Source organism: Telopea speciosissima, chromosome 1 (assembly GCF_018873765.1).
Source record: "Telopea speciosissima isolate NSW1024214 ecotype Mountain lineage chromosome 1, Tspe_v1, whole genome shotgun sequence".
NCBI lineage: Eukaryota > Viridiplantae > Streptophyta > Magnoliopsida > Proteales > Proteaceae > Telopea > Telopea speciosissima.
The window spans coordinates 20,335,504-20,356,132 of NC_057916.1; the positions used below are offsets into that span (position 1 = coordinate 20,335,504).

General features: G+C 35.7%; 1 pseudogene; it reads right to left on the minus strand.

Annotated features, from left to right (window-relative positions):
• Positions 1 to 827: 827 nt before the first annotated feature.
• LOC122639108 lies at positions 828 to 16,753 on the minus strand (annotated as a pseudogene).
• Positions 16,754 to 20,629: the final 3,876 nt, after the last annotated feature.

The window sequence follows — 20,629 nt, forward strand, 5'->3', positions numbered from 1 at the left end:
TTTTCAATTTTCCAAGGTCCTAAAAACCTTAGTTGAGGTACATTAGTTTAGGAAACAGTTTAGCGGGTTCAGGGTTTAGGGTTTTAGGGTTTTGTTTCTAGGGTTTAGGGTTTTGATTAGAAACATCTAACCAAAAGTTGATACAGCAAAAGCCGGGGAAGGGGGAGAAACAAAAATAAAAGGATGATACATTAAGAAGCCAGGGTATGTGGGGGAAGAAATAAGTAGAAGGTCCCAAAGACAAACCCTTATTTTTAAAGGAAAATATTATTAGAGTGAGAATAAAAGCACGTGGACCGTAGCTAGGTTGGTTAGTTGGAGACTTGCCAGTTAAAGTGCATGCCCCCAAAGAAGTCAAGGGTTTGACTCTCCTGATCACATTTGTGCCATTAAAAAATGTACTCTTTTGGCCTTTCCCTCTCCCCCTTGAGCTCCTCTCCAAGAAGCCCAGTGCTCAGGGGCATCCTTGAGCCGGATCCTCCCCCTAGGTAATTGTAGGTTCTATTGGCTTGTCTTAGCCTTCCTTTTGTAGTTTGTAGTTTTCCTATGGGCTGATTAGGATAGATAAAAAATAATAATAATAAAATAAAATAAAATCACTCGAACAAATGTCCCAAAGATTACAAGTGCACAAGCTAACGAGACTAGCGCAAATCTTTAGGCAATCCCCTATATTTAGCATAAAACAAGGCACTCGACCAAATGCATGTCCCAAAGATTATAAGTGTACAAGCTAACAAGCCTAGCGCAAATCATTAGGTAATCCCCTATATTTAGCATAAAACATTAAAACCAGGGCAAAAGCCTGATTAATCTTTCACATTAAAGTACTAATTACTTTCTGAAGCATTATTGTCGTCCAACTGATCATCTGGCTGAGGGATAGCTAATTTGTTCACCCGTGCCTTTGCTATAGACACCTGCATCAACCAAGAGAAAAAAACAAACAGCTTTAGCGAAGTGATGTGTTTCGACCCAATAATAGATGAGAGGGAGAGGCAGCGCACCACACGCACCCAGGTAGCGTTCTTTCACCCGTAATAAAATTCGAGGTGTTATATGTAGTGATTCAATCTAAACAACGGGCCAGGTCTAGTTTGAGGTTGGAAGTTTCAATTTACATTTTGGGTTGGAGTGGACAAACCGAACCCAAATTTACATTTTAGGTTGGCTGGTTCTTTTCTCCACCAACTTGGTCCAGGAATGATCAGGTCGGGTTATAGTAGGCAAGTTGGTTCGGCTCTTCACTGTTGTGAAGAGCTAAGAAATCCAGCAATAGAGAAGTAATCTGGGTTTTGGCTCCAGAAAATGATGAGCTAGGGTTTTAAATTACCTGTTTATCCCAATTAGTCTTGTAAGTGAAATAAAGTAGAACCAAAGTCTGAGCGAGAGTGCCTCCTATCATTCCCATCCATATTCCCTGTAAATGATAATCCATATATAATTATTGATTTATCACAACCCAGCTCTTAAATTATGATGAAGAAGAAAATTAAGATATATAAATGTTGATCAATTAAGATTACCTTCACACCGAGATTAGCAACATAATTAAGTAAGACACCAATAGGAAGCCCAATGAAGTAATAACAAATTATGTTGATATAAACAACCTTGCTTTGCCATCCAGCACCCACTGCCACCCCTGGTATAGAATGTAGAGAATCATCAGTTAAAGAATATGAAAAAAATGCTTGTTAATACATAAAATTTTATTGATAAGCAAGTAATTATATAATTGGTTTTTCCAATTGAGACCCCTTAAGTTGTTAAATATTTTGCAATTTTATTTTTTTGCCCTTTTAGTAAAACATATTTTTTTTTATTTCAATGAGAGTAAATTTTGCGATTTCATTGAGTACTCAAAAAATATGCAAGACAATGACAGCTTTTGATAATGTCATAATGATAATTAAGTCACTTTCAAATTCTAAAGCTTTATTATTTTTCAATAGAATCTTTTGTAGTCACAGGTTTTGCGGTTTCCATCGCTTTTCGATTAATGGCTAGACCTGAACTTTGCAATAGATTTCCTAATGAAATTTGTTCTTGAGTCAATCCTCACTATTTATTGACTCAAAGTTCTTTATTTTATTTTATTTTTTTTTTCTGATAAACTGATTCATCTAATTATGGTTATGGAAGAATCAAGAATTGAATTGATGCTTTATTACAAAGCTTTCAATGAGATGATTCATAGACCATACATATATATTGGACTCATATGTCATTGTTGTTCTCCTTCTCTCTTTCTTTCACGTACTCTTCCATTTATCCACATCCCTTTATTTTCGCTTCACAAGTTATAATCAGATTAATTTTTCTTTATACAAGAGACATTTCAGTTGCTACAATGATATGATTGATATATTATATAATGATTACTTCATTGGATCTAGATAATTCGAAGCAATAAACTGGTTATGAGTTCTATAGTTATTAGTTCATACTATGGACCTATGAGTAGATCTTTTATTATAATTCTTAAAAAAAATCAACTAGTCATACTCTAAGCATAGCAATTATACCAAATGGTTAATTAATCGAATTTTTATTCAACCCAACACAGTAATTTCACTGTGTACTCGAACAATGGGCAAGACAATGACAGTTCTTGATCATGATATAATGATAAGTCACTTTCAAATTATTTTTGAAAGTCCTTTTATACCCTTAACTTAAAGAACTTTAGGGAATAAGACAAAGGGCAATTAAAAAAATTTGTCAAACTAAATACACCTGTAAAGGTGTCATTTACTCAACCCCTTATATAATGGATTATAAAGCCTAATCATAATGCAATTTGGCAGGAAACTGAAGAAACTAAAACAAAGAAACTAGTAGATACAATCAAGGAAATCCTAGAGATTAAAGAAATTGAGAAATATAGTGAAAATGCTTAGACTCTCAACAAGAGTAAAATCTCATTATAAGCACTCAGGAAATCAAACAGCTCATAATCTATTAGCAAAAGGAGCAATTTAGTGACAGTTCCTGCTTAAGTCTTTAATCCTTCCAGTCTTTTCTTCCAAACAAGGAAAAATTGAAGACAAAAAGGGTATAAATTAAAGAACATAAACTCACCAGATAGAACAGGTTGGATGCTATTCAATAGAAGTGAAAAGGCCAATAACGTGCAAAGGTCCGAAAAGGCTTTGGCTACCTCCAAGCTATTGGAAAATATATACGAAATTTTTTCTTTAAAAGTCAATACCAAAGCCCATAACAGAAGCCCAATTATGATGGCAGTTGATACCACCACCAGAATCGCAAATTTTGCTGCTTTCGCACTTCCTCTCCCAAGCTCATTGGAAACCCTAACACTTTTTCCATGAAGAAAAGGTTTGCAACATTGAGCTTCCATATATAGTTGGAACTTGGAATTGATGAAAAAAACTTTATTAAAAATGGAAAACAATAGTGGGGTGGAGGGGTTAAGAACCCATAACAACATTACAAACCGGCTTTATGTTTCGTCACCCCTCAAGGTATCGAATAATTTATAATTTTACATTTTTGCCCTTTTTAGTATGATATACAAATTTTTCCAATAAGATTAGTAATATCAATTCGCATATATACTCGAAAAATGTATATTCCAATGACATCTTTTGATAATAATATCACTTTCAAATTATTTTTGAAAATCCTTTTATACCCCTATCTTAAAATAAAGGTGTCCAGTCCTAAATACACCTATAGAAGTGTCATTCAGGCACTCCCTTTATGAAAGTTTGAATCATAAAATGATACAAGAGATTCAAACTTTTGCAAAAGAATAATTTTTTTTAAAAAAAAAGATAAGTTTTGCCGTGGAAATTTAGTCAGGCTGGGGGAGAAAATGGAGGCCCAATTGTGGTGGGCCTATTCATCCTGATTAAAACTATTTGTTGGCCCAATTAAAATCAGACTGAGCTTCATTTGGCATTTATCAACCTAGCTGCCTCATATGGTTATTTAAAGAGTTTTCTTCCCTGTCACAGTGCCTATCAATGTATGCGAGGTCCTCTATCATATGGACTAATCTATGTACTGTCTTATATACTTCATTAGGCATAGCAACGCTTAGAATTAAGGAACCTAAAAAATTAAGGCTATGTTTGGGTATGCATTCTAGATCGATTTCGCATTCTCAGACGATAAAAACAAGCATAAGTATTCTCGTATTCCATCTTTTGAAGCGTTTGGGAATTTCCGGGAAATTGGATCTGTTAAAGTGCATAGAAATGAAAATCCATACCTTGCTGCTGCTAGGAAACCGAAGGAGAGCACCAGTGCCCAACCATTGATATTAAGACTGCTTGCAAAAACATGATTCTCATCAGAAAAAATGAAATTTAATTTACATTGGACTAGCTAGTAGTCAATAATGTTTCTTGGCAACAGAAACATTAATTAATATGTACTGAAGAAGGAAACAGGAAAAAATAAATTAAAAACCAAACTGCAACTTTCTTATAAATGTTTTTTTTTTTTTTTTTACCAAATAGAGAGAGCGTCAATTGCAACCTCAGCGTCTTTGCTGTTCCCAGTGAGTAGAATCAAGATTGAGTTGTACCATATCTCCAAGCTGCGTTTCATAATTATTTATGTAAGTTTTAGGTTAGAGAACCATTTAAACAAAAAAAAACAAATTTAAAGAAAGAGGCAAGCCAACAATTCTATGTGGGATGGTAACTCTATAAGTCGACACCCCTTTCCTGTTTGGATGAATTGAGAAATTGTACACGTGGAAAAGATACACAAGAGAAAGAAACAAAATTCGTGGGCCCCACATGTAATGGAGTAAAAGGACAACAAAGGCAAGGAAATGAAAGAAGGGGATAGATAGTAAGTAAAAAATTAAGGGTGGAATAATGAAGTAATATGGTAAAACTTTGAATAGAAAGGTTGGGTAAGAAGACATTAGAATTTCATACATGTTGTTTGTTACTTTACCACACCGCGTATACAAACAACCTCGATTTTTAGAATTTTATGAAAAACCTCTCTCCTCTTTATTCCGGGACTAAGATTGGCTGTTGCCCCCAATTGTAAGGGTCGATTTGAAATTTAGAAGGGTATTTTAAAAAATATAAAAACCTAATTAATAGAATATTTATAATCCCAAAGGAGAAAAATATTATTCCAAATTTACGTCTACGATCGGGGAAAGGAAGATGGTTGCAGCCAAATATTTTCCTGTATTCCCATCCCTTTTTTTCCATCAAACAAACATGGCCTCAAGGATTAGGTGGAGAGAAGGGATACCTCAAGTATACGAAGACACCAATATCATTCTTGTGGGTTGGCTTCTTAATTCCCATGGGGTTGAATTTGATATGTTGTTATAAGAAAAACAGAGAGAGAGAGAGTTAATTGCATCAGAGCGGTCATTAAGTGTGTCAAGTGTGTATGAACTTACCAGAGCATTATACCAGAGAGAGAGAGAGAGAGAGAGAGAAGCTAATCAAGAGTGAAATAACTGCATCAGAGGAGAGAGAGGGGTAATTAAGAGTGAAATAATTGCATGAGAGCAGTGGTCAAGTGTCAAGTGTGTATGAACATAAGCATTATACCAACACTAGAGAGAGAGAGAGAGAGAGAGAGAGAGAGAGAGAGAGAGAGAGAGAGAGAGGGTAATTAATTAATTGCATGATGGGAGCAGAGCAGAGGTGGTGAAGTGTGTAAGAAGAGAGTTACTTACCAGAGCATAATACCAGAAGACATAGAGAGTTTGAGCATCGGCCATAGATCCGAAAATGCATGCATAGAGAATCCAGACCAAGTTAGTGAACAACCACCACACAACACATAACCCAACAACCCAATCACTGGGATTACACTTGCGATATTCATCGAAAGCATCACACCCCCAACTCCTAATCTCATATCTTCCACAAGTATCCAACAACTTATTATTTGAAGTACCAAAGTAACCACCCCAGACCAACTCACTACCATATTCTTTCCATGTGCTTGTAGATACATTCTCAATGTATAACGAAACACATGAGATACCATAATTGGTATGTACCAAATTGATATTATATTCGCCACATCTGATATCTTCTCTGTTTGTCCAACTACTTTCAGAATTGGTGAACTGTAGATGAATAGAGGTAGTAGAAGAAAACTAAACAAGAACTCAATCAACCAGAACCTCTGTAAATATATTCCCAACATGTGATACTGTTTTGCTCCATATGCTTCTCCACATAGGGTTCCTAATCCATTTGACATCCCCGTCTGAATAATAAAAACACAACAAAAGTACATAAATTTAATTAGGTTCTTTCTTATTCTTGAATCTTGAGAGAGAGAGAGAGATGGGTTAGAAAGTTACCATAACTCCAATGGAGAAACGAACAAGGACGTGATAATCGATAGAGAGAGCAGCCATTTCGGTATTACCAATGTGACCGATAAAAGCTTGAGCTATGATGAAGGTTCCATACATGGATACTCGTGTTAAGATTGCAGGTCCTGCTACTACCCAAAGCTTCTTTGATTCTTCCCATAATTTCTTCCATGAAAACTGATTTTGTTCTTCCTTGGTTGCTGCTGATGATAAGTCAAGAAGAAGCCTAACCCTATTGTCTTTACCCATGGCTACCAACAACCTCTATGCATGCACAGCTTTTTGCTTCATTTTTTAAGGTGGATCCGGTATTATATATATATATAAAAGGATTTACATATAAAAAAACCAAAAGTCAAAAAAGTTTCCCGATCTGTCATGCGCTGCATTAAATATAGTTAGCTGGGAATAAATGTCCTTCTGAATGAGAATGAGATATCTGCCTTGCATGCGTCAACCCATTTCCCAAAACACAAAAAACGGGTACAAAAGTTGGACAGAGAAAACTATAGTATTTTCTCTCTCTCAACTCTCAATTATGGTTCTACAATTTTTCTCCTCTCAGGTTCCCTGTGTCTCTGGTCAGGTTCGTAGGCTCCTCTCATAGGGAGAGCGGAAATGACGACCTCACCCCACCCGAGTAGTGTGTTCGAGCAGGGGGTGAGGTTGTCATTTCATATCCCCTATGAGAAGAACCTTCGAACCTAACCGGGCAAGGAACCTAAGAGGAGTTAGAGGTATCCGTATCGATATCGTTAACAATATCGTATCACTCGTATTGGGTGATACGTGTCCACCGATATCATATTGATGACTCGGTACGGAAAAGGGGTAAAATGATCAAAAACCTATTTTTAAAGAAAAATCAAGGGCATATTTTGTTCAATACGGAAAATCTATGCCGATACCATATCGATTTCTAGGTTGACCAATACCATGCACTAAAACCATGAGATGGTTCGTAATAATCTCGAATCGGATCGGCCAATATTGACTGGATCAGATTGGTATCAGTCTAGACCAATCCTAAATAATGATTGATCTTGCCTGGTATTAATTAGTGGATCACTCCCTAGATCGGTAAATTTGGTCGGATCGTCCGAATCCGATCTGATACAAATGAAATTTCTAGGATTTCCATCAAATTTTTGGGTTTTTTTTCTTTCATATAAATATTTTAATATTTATTTTTATACCGATATTGGTCAATTCCAACACCGATCCAACAAACCCCGGTTTTTAACCACATTTGATGGATCGGAATGAATATCAAATTGGTATCGACCTTGACCAATCCCAAGATTAATTACGAACCATACTCTAAAGTCTAAAAACTCAAATATGGAAGCTCATGAGTCTCTTTTATTTGCATAAAAACTACACAGAAATGAATTGGCATGGAGAACCAAATAGACTAATTAATAGTTATTTCTCCTACTTAACCCCTCCATTCCTGCACAGTGTTTCTTACAGTACTGGTGCCTATCGTGCATATGGTTAATAATATATGCTCTATTGGTAAGAGTAAGACATCGATTTGAGTAGGGGTGCAAGTTTCGCCTTGTCAGCTCGAACCCTTCTGAGTTCTAACAGGGCCTGAGCTGAGATACCCTGACCCTGAGGATGGATTAGGATTGAAAACTATATCATAGTTTTAGCAACATTATCACTCCATAGGAGGAGAATAAAAAGAAAGAACAAACTATGGGAGGCCAAGAATTGCAGGAATCTTCATTCTTCTTCATTCTTCTTCTCGGCTGTTGTTTGTTTGGAATGGAGAGATTGAGAGGGTGATTTATTGAGTGAGCCAATGGAATTCAGTTGGATTAAGAAGGCCGGAAAAGGGTAAGCTGTTTGGGGTTGGGAGTTTAGGGTTAATACTTGTAATTCATCTTTCCTTTTTTTCAAAACCTAAACGATTTGGGGAAGATGAGTTGTAGGTTTTTTTTCTTGTAAGGGTATTCTTGTAACTTTACCCCTTGATTTTAATACTGTTAATCATAAACTGACGGAATGGGTGTATGTGTTAACGTTTGTAAACCTAGGGGGTACCCAGAATTATCCAAAATTAGGGGATAAAATTATACTTTTGTTAAACCTCGGGGGTGGTATGTGTAAATTATCCATTATTTAATCATATGATTGCGCCAATCCCTATGAGTAAACAAAAAGTAAGGATAAATGAAAAGTTGGAGTAATAATACATAACTTGAGATAATAAAAAAATTAAGATAAATAGATTATTACATGAAGGGATTTTAATAAAAAAAAAAATAAGACTAACAGTGTGGTGGTGAAAATTGATAATAGAGTGATATCTCAAAGTAATAATAATTTTAGAGGAAAAAAACTCTGTCGCACTCCCATGAGTCTATCTCTCTTCTCCCCAAAAGAAAAGACACCTCTGCCCCTTTTTTTTAGGAAGGGAGAGATAGACAGATGGGAGTGCTGGTGTAGGCCACACTCTACACCAGCACTCTTGGACTAAAAACTACTTCCTAATTTTAGATACTTTTTTCATTACTTCACGATATTTCTAGCTAGTGTTAATATTAGATGTCGTGTTTGTATGTATTATGAAGACAAATAGACAAGTTATCTCTATAGTGCATCGGCTGGCTAACAAGATCTAATAAACTAAGGGACAAATTTATGGTAGATCTACATATAGCTTTATTTACTTAATATTGTCTTTTTTTCTTTACCATTAAAAATAAAAAAACATTGATTGACGAACTTAGCATGGAGAACAGTAGAAGCAAATGGGACATACCATCTTGAATTTGCGAATGAGGCGATTGCATTTCCTCAAAATAAACCAAAATTTTCTTTTGACCAGGTTTTTCTTTCACCTATTGGTGAAGAGAAAATCTCTTTAATTTTCTTTTGATTCGACCAGAAATGTTATTATAAACCTTTATCAATAAAGAGTAGGAATTAATGATGAGAGTTACTATTTTAGGAGTCCAATCATAACATCAAATCATCATGGATGAAGTGATTCTCTTTTCACCTTAGGTAATAAAAAACTTTTGTCTTCACTTTTTTCTTTTGATGTCTCGCGGTTGAATTCTATTAACTTTTTTTACTATTTTCTTTGGTGATCATTCGAAAACTGATTAAAATAAGAACTGTATGGTCCAAATCAATTCAATGGAAATTTCAAAACCTTCATATAATAGGACCACAACATCAGAAAGAAAACAAGCTTAGAGTTGATGTAAAAATATTTTCAAAGAAATATAAAAAAAGGGAGAAAGAACATTGTCCGACTGCATAGCGTATGCTAGCACCTTCTATCTATCTATCCTCCAAGTAAGGGACAAATATATCCATTTCATAGGAGAGAGGAGAGAGTTAGACACAAGAAGGCGCTAATAGTTAGCATCACTTTGCTATTTTTTTTCTAATTAAAAAAAATTGCTAAATTGAGGGATTGTTCGCCTACTCTTCTGGAGATGGGAGGACCCACCTACTCACCCTTGCCTTTGCCATAAATACCTGCATCAACCAAGCAAAGATATCATGTTTTCTTATTTTAATTTGTTGTCAATCAACTTTTGATTATGAAATTTGTCCATGGGTTAGGTCGGATCAATTCTAATAAGGTTCCCCTTCCTGCTTAAACTTGTAATCTTAAAATTTGACTATAAATTGTCTTTTTCTTCTATAGATTAATGAGGAAATTCAATCTAACTGAATAATATAAAGATATCATGTTTTCTTTTATTATCTCTCTCAATCTCTTAAGCAAGAATTTCTATCACTTTTTTTTTTTCATAAAAAAAAAAATGCATTCTTTTTTCCTTTTTAAAATAATATAATTGACCCCCAAGTGAACAGCAACAAAACAAAAGACTCAACATCAACCTTGATGCTACAAAACCACAAGGGGGTCACTCAGTTGGCAAGTACAAACACTTCACAATTAATTACCTCAACTCTCCTTAGGTCCTAAATATCAAAAAAATGCTTAAACTCAATTATTTTTAATTAGATGTTTAATATTCAATCAAAGTATCTTTCAATATTAAACATTCAGTTTGTTTCAACAATAACATACATGATGAAGTTTAATTTCTTCCATAAGAATTACTAATTTACCTGCTTATCCCAATCAGTTCTGTAAATATAATAAAGAAGCACCAAAGTTTGAATAAAAGTGCCACCAATCATTCCCATCCATATTTCCTGTAACAATACATAGATAACCAAATAACTTGAATCACATTAAGAAATCGTTAAGCTAGCATTTTTTTTAAAAAGTACAATTCATATGAATTAGAATAAATATTTCTTGTGCTCATTCCTTTTAAATTTCTTTAGGCTTCATTTGTTTCAACAGAAGAATTTCTTTTGGAAATTTTTGTTCCTAAATTTTAATTTTTTTTATTTCTTTATGATTTTATCTTGTATATATGTAACAAGGGAGCTTTTTTAAAAGAAAAAAAAAAATCAAACTATATGATATTCCTCTATATACGTAACAAGGGAGCTTTTTTAAAAGAAAAAAAAAATCAAACTATATGATATTCCTCTATAACGAACAATTTATATGACAAACCAAGATACACATCTCTTTCTTTCTTTATTTTTCGGGGCGGGTTGTAAAAAGAGAAGGTGATTATTTGAGCTTACCTTCACATTAAGATTGACAACATAATAAAAGAACAGCCCAAGAGGAAGTCCTATGCAATAATAGCAAATGATGTTGACATATGCTAACTATACTTTGCCATCCAGCACCGACGGCCACTCCTATTCAAGATGTAAAGGAAAAGCAATTAGGAAAACAAAAGAGAGCAAAATGTTCACATTCATTAACACTCAAATTTGTAAAAGTGACAATCAACTATGGAAAAAAGATCCCCACAAGTATGGTGTAGAGATACTTTCCCACGTCTTCTCACATTCTGACCATATAGGTCTTATATTGACACTCTCTCATCTCTGACCATGTGGACACTCCTATTGACCAAACCATTCTTGTGTCGTGATTGGTATGGTGTGGGAGATTCTCCCCACACAAGCAGCATGGGAAACTATTGCCCAATGAAATATTACAGAGATAATTTAAAGACCTAATCTTACACACATATGACCATGTAATTTTCTTGTGATGGTTGTTTTATCACCCCATGACCCCATTGTTAGCTTAAAAACTACAATAAATTATTATTTTTAATTATATTAAATTTATTTTAATTTTAACATAATTACCTACTCATGCGGTAAGTTTTAGTTTAGATTCTTGTAGCTATATAATGCTTCAGAAAATGGAAAGTGATTGAAATTGAAATGGGAAAGAAAAGAAAGTTAAGAAACTCACCAGGCAGAACAGGTTGGACACTGTTCAATAAGAGTGTAACGCCCAACAAGATGGAGAGGTCCGAAAATGCCTCAGCTACCTCCTCGCTATTTGAAAATAAGTAGGAAACTTTATGTCTGAAGGCCAACACCGAAGCCCATAGCACAATCCCGATTGTTAGGGAAGTTGATACAACCACTTTGATAGCAAATTTTGCCGCTTTGGCACTTCCTCTTCCAAGCTCGTTGGAAACCCTAACACTATTTTCATGAAGGAAAAGCTAATTAGTTCCCTTCCTAATTAATGGTCCCTTTGGAACAAATAAGTTTGGATTTTGTTTCCCTTCACCCACTTCATTATGAGTCATCACAATAGTGGAAGAGGCATCATTATGATGGGAGGGGTATTTTCGATTTCCCCAACAAGGAGATAGAGTAATAATGTCTCTAGATGAGTGGATAGGGTATTCCCTCCACCCACGGTGTAGGAAAAATGTCTCTGATAAAAGCTTTTCTACACGGGCTACTTAGGAGAGATTATTCAAACAGCCCACTTGGTTTACCTACCACATTAAAAGTAATTTAAAATTTTTTTGAGATTCAAATCAGTCAAATATCGGTGACATAAAAAAAATTCAATTAAATATCCACATTTATTTTCATTCATCCTATATTTTTAGCTATCCATATTTTACATGGCACTAAACTATAATGACCTAATTTTTTAGTCATTTATTTTGTCACTTGGCTAACTCCAATTCAACCGGTTTTAATATCAGTAGTTTTTATGTGGTCAAGAATAATTTTGATCTAAGAAATTTTGGGTCATGTTCCTACACCCCCATGGTATGGACCTTTTCAACACATGCATTCTAAATGCCAACAATTTGTCACATGGAAGATTAGTTGGGGCTTAAATTTTTGGACAAGTAAATCCCTAGTTCCCCTTTCACGTGTCAAGTTTTTGCCTTGATGGAGTTTGCCACATGGAAAACTAGAATTTTAAAAATTCAACGTTGTGGAAGTATGCACAGTAGTGATGTATCATTAGGGGGTATATTACATACATAGAATGCATGGAAATACATGAGAGGGCATTTGATTGAATCAAGATCTGAAATTTGGAACATGTATAATCTAGACAATGACTTCTCTATCCAATGGTCAGAATAGCCATATCATATGTTCATGTGACATTATTCAAAGCGGGTATGTGGGAAAGGTTCCTACCACATGCATATAGTAATCATTTTTTGTAAATTTAATAGGGATGAACAAACATTCTAGTTCCAGGGGAGGTACAAGGAACTTATTCATTTGTTTTTATTGATTTACAATGAATTTCATAATTTTTTTTTGGAAAAAAGTTCTCTGTTCGGGAGTGTGGCTTATACCAGCACTCCCATGAGTCTATCTGTCTCCTCCCCATGTGAAAAGACAGATCTGCCCCCTTGTTTTAAGGAGGAGAGAGATAGTGGCATAGGCCACACTCCCGTACAGAAAACTACTTCCCTTATTTTTTTTTACTTCGAAGCAGATAAATCGTTGGCTGTAAAATTTGCATATATTTTGAGAAGAATGTCAAATCAAGGTGATATGACGTTTTAGGCCATGGAATAGAGAACTGACAATCCATATACCATGGTCTTAACTATCATTATTCATATCAATCTCGGCCAATATTGATGTTGATACTAATATCAATATGGATCAACCATGCCAGATTGGATCAGATTATTATACTTCTCAGAATACTGATACCGTGATTTTTTGACCATTTTACTCTTTCCTGTATTGATACCACCACTATGATATCAATATGATATTGATATCGGGTACGGTGATACCAATACGGCAATACCTTGAATCATCAACCATACCTCGCAGCCGCTAGGAAGCCAAACGAAAGCATCAACCCCCAACCATTGATATTAAGACTGCAAATTAAGCGAAGGAAAACTGGTTAAGATTATAAATTTAAAAAAAAGATTAAGAATAAAAAGGAATTCTGAATTAATTATTGCAGCTAATTTCAAATGGTATATATCTTAATTACCAAATGGAGAGAGCGTCAATTGTAACCTCAGCATTTTTGGTGTTCCCAGTGAACAGAATCAACGCCGAGTTGTACCATATCTCCAAGCTGTCCATAATTATGGAAAGCTAATAAAGGTTAGAGAGAGCTGTAACATAATTTACTAGCTGTAACAGTTCATTAGACGTGTCAAACCCTAACTAACTCGAACCGGTCAAACTGATCAAAACCGACTGAAAAAGCCCAAACCAAACCGATTTCGTATGCAACAGCTTGGCTTGGGGTATTATACAACTGCTTGAAAACCAGAGCAAAACCAAAGTAGAACCAATAAAAAACCAATACCAATTATCCAACCCAACTTTCTTTTTTATTGGTTTGGTTTCGGATTCACCTATTCTCCTCCGAAATTGATTCAGTCCAATTAAAATCGGACCGAACTGACCAATTGACACCCCTGCATCTGGAGTGACATTTTAAGTTTAGAAGAACAATAAGATGATAAACATACCAAAGCATTACACCTGATGATAGTGATAATTTGAACACCGGCCATAAGTCGGAAAATGCATACATACTGAATCCAGTCCATGTTTCTGGACAACCGCCATAGAAAACGAAGATTAACTGTCCGATTATCGGTACCCAACTCGCGATATTCATCGAGATCATAACACCAGCTAAACCCAACCCAATCTTTGATACGAGGATCCAAGTGCAGAAACCATGAAAGATAAGAGAGATAGCTGATAACCATGTAATGATAATGTTTTTGCTCTGTGTTTGAAGATACATTTGAAGGGTGTAAAGGAAGATATAGGAGAACATTATGGGTATGTACCAAAGGGAAATTATGTTTGCCATTTCTGATGTCTCTTCTGTTGTCCAAGTAATTTGAGAATGGGAGCACTGAAGATGAAAACAGGGAGGATAAGGAGTAGGAAGAACCATGATTCAACCAACCATGATCTCTGCAAATATATACCCAACATCTGATATTGTTGAGCTCCAAATGCTTGGCCACATAGAGTCTCTAGTCCACTAGACATGCCCATCTGCAGGTAATTGTCAGGGTACTTGTTAATTAATTACATAAGAAAGATAATATATCATAGCTTATGTATTGTGAATTAATGGTTTCAAATTAGTATATCAAGGTATCTCCAAGGTTTTAGAAGTCAAATGTTGTCCCGGCCTCTAATATGTGTAACTGGACCTGGCTCTTCTCTAGTCGTGGCCGGAGCTAAAAGATCCAACCCAGCAAAAACAGGGGGGTTTGGGTCATTTCACAGGGGTCATAGGGGTTCCCCCTGTGAAATGACCCAAACCCCCCTTTTTTTAGGGGGCCGTGCACAGATATATACGGTGTTAAAATATTTAAACCAAAAGTTTAAACTATTAAAAACTAAGTGAAAAGCTCGTCTCCAAGGACGCATGCGCCCAGGGTGTTGCCAGGGGGCATCCAGCGATTGAGTTGTGCCACACACATCTCGACGCATGTCTAGAAATGTGTGTGGTACAACCCAACAGCTGGCAGTACCTTGGGGGTTCCCTGCTCCCTGGAGACGATCCTGATCAGCCCAAATGGTATATGAAGGCATCTAAGGTTCTAGAGATCTCTGGCAGGAGTGAGAAAGAAACAAGGGGTCTTCATACGTACCAACTTGCTGGTTAACTTCTATGTGGGATGTTTGGTTGCTTTCGAAAGTACAAGAAAAGAAAAGGAAAGATTCCCTCCACTTCTTGTTTAATTGTTTGGAGAAAATCAAGAGAATTTAAATAACAAATTTCATAACTATTTTTGGATCATCAAGAATTTCAGTTAATAGCTAGTTAGTTATTCCTCACTATCTTAGAGTGAATTGAATGAAAAAATCAGTTAGAACAAGTTTTCCTTCAGTCATGGTGAATGGGAATCTATTTACTAAGGCAGGTTCAGATGCATTCATGGAGTATCATATCAGAGGGTATTTTGGGAAACATATTAAAACCTATGAGGGCTTTATAAACCCTAGGATACTATGAATCCATTCACCAAGTGGTGGAGGGAAACTAATAAGTCAGTCCAAAATCAGTACAACCAATTTTCTCAAAAATTTCTTTTCCTTGTTTTTTCCACATAACTGGTAAGACACAAAACTAAGGATAACCTCTCCCAAAAGTACTTATCTTTTCCCCCATAAATAGGAATCCGGATCTTATACTGCCGAGCTGCCTAACAGAATCGTGCTGCGCAGACTCAACAAGACGAGAAACGATCGCTTTACCCCAACTCAGATACTCGGACAGTAAAAGATCCAAATTGCATAAATCGTGAGACTCAAAAAACGAAGGATATCCTCTATCAAAAGTGGTTACTTTTTCCCACATTTTTTTTTCCATTCCCGATGGGAACAAGTCACAGGGGAGCGTTTGGCAAGGGAATAACAAGTGATTGGACTGTAAGGTCTATTCTTGAGGCTCTTTGTTTTACTCGTATGGTATTTCTCTATTTTCTTCCTGTAGCCGTAGGTGGGGGAATTTAGGGGTTTTTTGTTGAGGAAGTTTTCCTCCCGTTTTCCCTCTAATTTCCTTCTTCTTTTGTTTATAAAATATATATATATATATATATATATATGCGCCTTTAGCGGAAAAAAAAGTAAGGCTCGTGATGAGAGGCTCACATAATTGTAAGACTATTTAACATACAAAAAATATAAATTAAAAAAAAAAAAAAAAAAAAAAAAAGCAATTAAAGCCTTCTAGATATATATATAATAAGTTGGGAATCAAGTATTGGAAAATTAGGTGTGTGAAGCTAGTTACCAGTATTCCAATGGAGAAACGGGCGAGTACATGGAAAACCACTGCGAGAGCTGCCAATTCAGTGTTTCCGATATGGCCGATGAACACTTGAGATATAATGAACACACCAAACATTGATACTCTTGTCAAGATAGCAGGTAATGCTACTATCCATAGCTTCTTTGATTCTACACTCAATCTTTTCCATACTTTCTCTTCTTCCTCCTTTTCCTTGCCTGACTCACCAAGAAGTAGCTTATCCTTGGCTGAACTCTCCATTACACTTCTCAACTTCTCTATTTTCCCACTTTGATGACAATATATAAAGGAAAACACACACACATATATATTGATATAGAGAGAGAGAGAGACCAGACTCTTCTCTTTTTTTCAACACTATTAATGTCCCATCTTTATCGAAATGGGGGGGCTGAGACATGGGGCTGGAGAGGGGGGCGCTGGTCGTTTCGCCCACCCCTATGTGCCTGGGCATATCTTACACCCCTAGTGTAGAAAACTTTATCCCTAGATATATGTATGGAAGAAAGTTCTCTGTCCGAGAGTGTGGCCTATGTCAACACTCCTAGAGGTGTACGTCTACCCCCTTGTTTTGAGGAGCAGAGAGATAGACAGACACATGAAAGTGCTGGCGTAAGCCACACTCCGGGACAAAAAACTACTTCCCATAAATATAGAGAGAGAGAGAGAGCAACCTCCTCTCTTTTTTCAATACTAATTAATGTCTCATCTTTACGGAAATGGTCCTTAGAAAATGCAAGATAGAGACTTGAATGTTTTTTGCTTTTTGTACTTTAATGTTAGTTATTATTAACATTAATCCAATATTGGAGCTAGTTGAATTGATACTGATGTAAGGATTCTACCAACTTTACCAAAAAAAAAAAATTGTACCGACACCCATGACTACAAATTTTTGTCACTATATCTAGTGAAATATTACGTTTTACTATTTGTCACGTAGCAGTACATGAGTTAGTCCATATGATAGAAGATCAGACAAGCATCTCATTGGTATAATTTCAACTTAAAATGAGTAAAGTAAGTAATTAAAATTACAGAAGATGTCGTCTTGTATTTTATAATATTCATCTCGATTAAATGATATTTTGATACTTTTATTAAAATTAGTCATTGAAATATATGTGGAGTCCTTTATCATATGAACCAACCCATGTACTGAAAAGGGATTGAAGTAATCATAGTAACGCCTAGAAAGACCCTTTAAACTACATGGTGCATGTGGGAACACACCTTAAATATAAGTGAAATAGAAGAATTTATAAAAGTGGAACCATACAATAATAGAACAAAGTCCTTGGTCATGAACTAATTAAGAAGGATTTCATTAATTCCTAGCTAAAGTGTTGGAAACACCCTCAATCGAATTAATAGAGTTGTATGAAAATGCAGTTGAAATAGACTACATGTACTATTGGGTGCATGTGTAATAAATAATGGGTAGTTAGGCACAATAGAAAGGTTCCTCTTTCCATGTTGCTGAAGTTTCAACCATACAACCACATATGTGGCTGGCTTTGCAACTTGATAGAAATATCTTCTATCAATCTTTCATATTGTTCACCAGTGATCAAGATTAATAGACTTCCACAGATCAACCATGTAAGTCAAGATTAATACTCAATAGTTGCAACTTGCAAGGGATGATGCAAATTTATGAGATGTATTAATAATGGGGGCTCACATTCTCACCATTAGTTCTTCAAAGTCTGAGAGTAAAATGTTGGATCAGGATTGTCTCCAGGAAGCCCAGCGTCCAGGGCGTGTCCAGGGGGTATCCAGCGGTTGAGCTATGCCATACACATCTTGGTGCATGCCTAGGGATGTGTGCGGCACAGCCTAACGATTAGATGCACTTTGGGCGTGCTGGGCTCCCTAGAAACGAGCTAAATTCTAAAATGTTGAGGTTAGAATCTATCTTGTATTTTACATGTCCACATAATTATTATTGGGTTTGTAATTGTAATTGAATCAGGTTTTGGGTTTATTATAGGAGTAAAATTGTAATTGTGTGAAGATTATGGTTTTAGAGTTTCCTATATAGTGTTTTTGTTTGGAAAACCCTAGATACAAGCAAAGGAAAATCACTTTGTGAGGTGGAGATAGTGGTGTAGAGAGTTTGTTTAGCTTAACGAAAAATCTATGCTTCTCTCAAGTGAATGTAGATAGTTATGTGAAATCACGTTAAATTTCTCGTGTTATGTGTAATTATTTGTTTAGTTTATTCCTCATGATTACACATTTGTCTCCAACACAAAAATGTGATTTATCACTCTATCCCAACCAACCTCCTTTACTGCATCACCTCTATGAATAAGGATCATTGTTAAAATCATGGTTTTAAGTATCGGTATCATATTGCCTGTATAGGGAGATATATACCGGTTTTGTTAGTCATCGATATCAATGCCGTGTCAATACCATATCAATTGTACGATACGGACAAGGGGTAAAATGGTTTGAAAACTCATTTTTTAAAGAAATCAATGAATAATTTTGTCCGATACAGTCGATCCAGACCGATACCATATCGATATCGTATCATTTTTTGTGTTGCCGATGACCGTTCCGATATGCACTAAAACCATGGTTAAAATTCTCCATTACTTTTTTTCTTCTCTCTTTTGGTTTATTTGAGTGTTTTTTAAGTCATTGGATTCCAATCAATTTTAACTTTAAAAAGCGACCAACAGGTCCAACACTCTCCCCTGAGCTGTTGAGCTGTTGTACATCATCTTTTGTTTGGTTTGTTCATAAAAGGCAAGCCACACTTTTATCAAATCGATTCCATGGCTCAATATAGTACTGAAAGAGAAGATCAATCATTCCACAAATTTGAGATAAGAAAAGAATGATTTTGGTAACCTAACACAATAGGCCCGATATTTTAATAATTACTCTCATATAACAAATCACATCGTATGAAGGGCTCAGATCTATCCCCACCTGTCCCATGTGGATAGCAAATCTGAACTCTTGACTTATGTCCCAAGTTTTAATACACGTTATTTTTTTCTAAGTATGGGAACTGTATCAACATTGAATCTCATGTAGGCACACATCCCCATGCACTTAATAACTCAACACCGTTAGATACCTCAATATTAGGAGTCGTCTCCTTAAAATACCCAATAGCACACTTAATAGTTAGTGATACATAAAAGTCCATTGCTATCAGAAGATCTTAAGTTCAAACCTTCTCGTTCACATCCTACGTCTCCCCCCCCCCCCCCCCCTCTTCCCCCTCCCTCCTTATCTATTAAAAAAATATATATATTTCTCTCACCACATCATGCATGTTTGTTACGTTGTCACACCATGTAAACAAACAACTTCGACGTTTAAAATTTTATGAAAACAACCTCCCATGAGTCTCACCCCTTTATTCCCAGTTAACGTTGACTCTTTTTTTTTTTTTTGTTGATAAGACAGTCATCAAGTGTGGTAGAGCATTATACCAGGACAGACACAGAGAGAGAGAGAGAGAGAGAGAGAGAAAAGGGTAATTAAGGTTGAAATAATTGCATCAGAGCAGTAGTGTCAAGTGTGTAAGAAGGAACTTAGAGAGAGAGAGAGAAGGGTAATTAAGGTTGAAATAATTGCATCAGAGCAGTAGTGTCAAGTGTGTAAGAAGGAACTTACTTACCAGAGCATAATACCAGAAGACAGAGAGAGTTTCAGCATCGGCCATAGATAAGAAAATGCATGCATAGAGAATCCGGACTAGGGATGCAAGTTTGGCTCTGCGGGTCCAAATCTGTTTTGAATTCAAACAGGGTTTGGGCTGAGATATCTTGACTTTGAGGGCAAATTAGGATTGAAAATTTCTAATCTTGAGTCAAGTTCTGATTGAGCCAGGGTTAAGGCTTCAGGCTTAGCCTGGCCCGGCCGACCCTATCTTATTTTAAGTTATATTATAAAATATATATGGGAAAATATCTATCTCCTCCCCTCTAAGTTTGCCTAATATCAATCTAATACCAAGTTTTGAAAAATATCTACCCCTTCCCTACTTTTCAAACCTGTTAACAATCGTACCCTATTGTTAGAAAACTCCATTATCTGATGACGTGGACATGTCCAAATTTTTAAAAACTCCATTTTACCCTTTCTAAATTCTAATA